Source organism: Octodon degus, unplaced genomic scaffold (genome assembly GCF_000260255.1).
Source record: "Octodon degus isolate 3935 unplaced genomic scaffold, OctDeg1.0 scaffold00146, whole genome shotgun sequence".
Taxonomy (NCBI): Eukaryota; Metazoa; Chordata; class Mammalia; order Rodentia; family Octodontidae; genus Octodon; species Octodon degus.
Window position 1 is genome coordinate 4,683,885 of NW_004524722.1, and position 4,870 is coordinate 4,688,754.

Consider the following 4,870-nt stretch of genomic DNA (forward strand, 5'->3'; position numbering starts at 1 on the left):
TTTTCAGAACTGGGGATTGAACTCAGACCCTTGCACTTGCTAGGGAAGTGCTTATTCCACTGAGTCATCTCCCCAGCCCCTGGAGAGTATCTCTGACTGCTGGTTCACAACTGTGACCCTTTTTAGCCTGAAGAAGCCAGTCATTGCATATAGCTTCCTCATGGCAGTTCAGGTTACTTCTTAAGGGCGGGGGGGATGTTGTAGGCAGTTGAATTAGATAAAAATATCATAGTTAGTCAGACAGGGCCAGGCCCTCAAGGAGACAATATGGACCACTTGGAAGAGACAGACCCTCTCTGCTGTGGGCCAGACCTCAAGACAAAAGAGAAAACTCCCTGACTGATATTACAGCTTGAGAGGTGACACAAAAACAAGTGGAGCCACTGGAGATATTGCCTGTCCTCCTGTCCAGAGTTCTAGGAAAACCCAAGTACTCAGACTCTCTTGTTACCAATAGGATGATTTAAAACAATTGGGGTATAATGTAGCCAAATTAAAAAAAAAAAAAAAAAACAACGACTCTAGAGATTTGTTAAAAGGGAAAATTGGAGACTATTCTCAATGTAAAAATGATCTTATATCTGCCTTAATTGGACCTGTTCTCCTGTTTCTTTTGGCCCTTACTATTGGGCCCTGTATCATAAACTATTTAAGTATGTTCAAGAAAGAATCCAGGACATCAAGTTAATGGTTCTTAGAGCTCAATACCATCCCTTAGATGTAACTGAAGAATCAATGTTTTGATTCTCCAATAAAGCCAGTGGGGAATGTGATGGGTTAAAATCAATGTGGCTCTTGTTATTTTTTCTATTGGGCAAAGCTGGCAGGGACCTCTAGCTCTTTGAGCATCACTTCTTGGCTCAAGTGGAAATCCTTCAATCTGGTAGTATTGTACACAGCTGATGTGTTTCCACCCTAACCATATCTTATAAACAGGCCCCATCTGGGGAAAATTCTGCTTATCACTAAAAACTGCGTAAACCTAGTTACAAACAGCTTGCAGCTATATCAACAAGGCTTGCTATAAAGGACTGAGCTCAAGTCAGCTGTGTGGCTGGTTAGCACCTCCTTGTGTGGAGTGCTGCTGGTTAGCTGCCAGACCAGTTAATAAAGGCTCACTAAATTCTAATCTGTTCTGGTCTTGGTCTCAATTTGATTTAAAGCCGGCACAGGAAGCTGGTGTTCAATTTGAACTCCAACATCCTCTCTTTATTCATTTTCCTGGCCACCCCTCAAGGCGTTTGGAGGCTACCTCTTGGACCAATCCTTGCCCGTTCCTTTAGAAGCATCAAATTCCCACCGCCAAAATATGCATCTTCCTCCTGTTTGTTTGGTGAGAAGGTCTAGTGCCCTTTAGTTTCGTAGGGTCCATGATATTAGACAGTCTACCTGTTCCTGAATCTTGATTACACTTACTAAGATTTTACTGAGTTAAAGAATGGCAGTAAAGTTTTTATAAATAAGGAAAGGAGGAAGTATTGAAGTGAGGGTAGGGAACAGGTAAACAGTAGAATTAAGATTATTAAGTACAGGTACAGATTCCCTATAATGGATGTGATCATTACATATACCTAAAATATATCAATAAACTTAATTAATTAAGAAACAGTTCTACTGAGGCTTTCTTGTAGATCCTATGAGAAGACTTTGTCAAGGTGACTGTGTTGATGAGTTTGTTTTGGGACAGCCATGAGGCAGAGTTACAGGATCCTGGAGCTTGGTCCTGTTAACTGGGAAAGCCTAAGCTCTCTTTTGCTGAAGGAGCTAGAGGGAATTTTAGAACTCTGGTCATGTCAGTCATCAGAACCCAGTAGTAGTAGATTGGAAAGAGACAGGGTGGAGTTGGCCTTGGGGTTGGATAGGCTGGGACCCTCTCTATAAGTCCAGGTACTCTGTGATTTTTAGTGTCCTTTCAGACTGGGTGCCTTACACAGCTAGGTGGTGGCTAAGGCTTTATTTGGCCCAATGTCCCTCTGTGGTATATTTAAAATATTATACACAGCTCTTGGTGTAAATAGTAGGACAGATTTATCCCTGTTTCTGATTGTCATGATATCCATTTATCAACAGCTGATATTAAGCCAATTTCTCTTTTTCTTTTCATTTCCTAGTCCATTATTAAAGACTTTGAAGCAGGCTTAATAAGATCATTTGGAGTGCTCTGTAGTATTGTCTCTCTTTTTTGAACATTTTTTTTACCTGTCTGATGTGGAATGCTTCGTGTCTGGGACTCAGAAAAGAGGTTCTTTAGACATAGGTAAATATATCTGTATGTGTGTACCTTTTTGGAGGAGATAACTGCTCAGGTCAGAAAATCATGTTGTTTTATAATTATAGATTCCTCAGTTCACAAACTTAATTTGATTAATTCCCTGATTCTGGACATGAAGATTATGTTCATGTTGATGCAGCAAAGATGGTGGTGTTGTGATGATGCAGAGTTTGCAAATAAAATAAAAATTTTCTGTTTGCAAACAAAATTGTTCACAAACAAATTTATGAGCCAATGTACCACTTTGTATTACTGCCTTGATTTTAGTCCTAATGTGTATAGTACATTATGACTGTCCAGTATGTGTTGGACAGAAGTGTGTTGTAAAGATGTTTGGGTGATGAGAATTTTATTCTTTGTCCCCTGATTAAACACAAAAGTCAAAGCATATGAAAAGAGATAAAGTGCATACATCTGTAATTGCTTTCAAATAAGCAAGGATATCTTAGGGGCCTCTGTTGACTTTTATATTGTATTTTGAATCTTTATTCTTAGCGGTACATATTTGCCATGGCTATTGTTTATGTAGCTTGTCTGGAGTCCATACTTGATTGTAACACATCTTAATACTTTTTAAATCATCCTCTCCTTTTCTTCTGTCTAATCCTCTTCCTCTTGATCTCTTCCCAATTGGGAAAAATCTTTCTATGTCCCATTATCTATCTTTAATCTTTCTGTTTATTTGTGATTTGGATTTCTCATCTATGATAAACTATGTGACATTTAAGCTTGTTTATTTGATTTATTTCACTTAACAATAGGGTCTCAGATTACATCTGTTTTGCTACATATGAATCCAAAGAGTCTCTCTTTAAGGCAGAATAGCTCTCCATTGTGGATTAATACCATATTTTCTTCACCTGTGCTTTGAGTAGGGGATATATAGCCTTCTTCCTTGGTTTAGATGTTATGAATTATATTGCTATAAACACATGTGTGCTTCTAGCACTGTGAGACAGGTTTTTTACTCTTTGAAGGAAGATGTCTAGAAGGGGACTATCTGGGTCAAATGGAATTTCATCCTTTAGTCTTTGAGGAATCCCTGTACAGTTTTACACTGTGGTTATAGTAGTTTACATTTCAATCAACCGTGTAGAAATGTTCCTTTTCTTCATGGCTTCACCAATACTTGTTATAAAGTGATTTTTTGATGATGAGCATTCTCTGGCATAAGATGATATATCTGTTGTGTTAATTTGGATTTGCTAATGGCCAACAATGTTGAACATTTTTTGATATCTTCACTGATCATTTGCACTCATTTCAGAAAAAGTATCTTTTCATTTCACTTATATAATTTGGATTTGTTTTTTTCTTTAAGGATGTCTAATTTTTCTGAGTTTGTTCAATTTGTAGTTATTAGTCCTCTATCCAAAGAATGGTGGGTAATTTCTTTCTATGTTTTGATCTGTTGATCATTTATTTTGCTGTTTCATTGCATGTTACTAGCAAATATAGCAAACAATTGACTCTAATAATGAGGCTGACTTAAAACCACTAGTACTCAAAGTGGCACTGCAGTCAGCTTTTAGGCAATTTTGAGGCATCTCTTGGCACTTCGTACACCATTTCATTGGTAAATGGACAAATGCAAAGGTCAGAGATTTCAAAATTTATGTCCTTTGAGGTTGCAGTGCTGGATGAAGCCACAAGAATTGAAAAGCTCACTGACAAGAGATATGGTGCATATCACTGCGATCCTCAGCAGAGCAGCAGTGTCCACACTTGTGTGTTCTCACCCTAGCCGCCCTCCCTTCACTGTCCAGTGAACTCTGTCTGAATTCTAGGGAAACTAATCCCATAATCTGCCACTGAAGCTGTCAGATCCAAGCATACAATAGTTGTCTAAAGGTGCTCCATGTGTCACCCTGCTTCTCCATGCTGTCAGGCCTGAAAGAAATATTCTCCAGTAGGTGTTATAACTGATAGACCCTATTCAATCCTTTCTGCCTATACCTCTCTTTTGAATAGGAAAAGCCATAAAACTGATGCCATGTTCCTTTCCTGTGGGAAGACCACACCCACTGCCCTGTCAATAGTGGTGGGAGTGGAAGGTGATACTGCGGTGGCAAACAGAGATCCAAAATATCACTCAGTATTTAGAAGCTTTTTTATATTGATGGGCATTGACAAGGAATCCATCCTTATGGAAATATCAGGCCTCAAAGGCTCCTTGAGAGACAGGTTTTTATGAGTTGGCAAAGGGAAAGTGCAGAGGCAGAATGCATGGCTGTCTTTTGTTGGTTCCTACAATATGCATCAGAGAAGCCTGACTTTTCTAACAAACAAAAGTAAAAGGAACTATAACAGAAACTGAAGTAACTAAAAGAAAGGGAAGCATACTAGGGTGTTTGTGGGGCTGGGCATTTTCTGCTAAATTTTAACTCAGGAGACCCAGTCCTAGCCCAGGTCCGGTGAGTGTGCGGAGAGTTTCCTGCTACCCTGCACCGGCGGGACCAGTCCCAGCCCAGGCGCAGCCTGGGCCAGACCCTCTCCCACCCCCTCGGGGCGCCCCACACCACTCTGCCATACCTCCCCACCCCTCCTGCCGAGTAGGAAATTCTGCCCACTTCCGGGAACCCCCAGACCCAGTCCTAG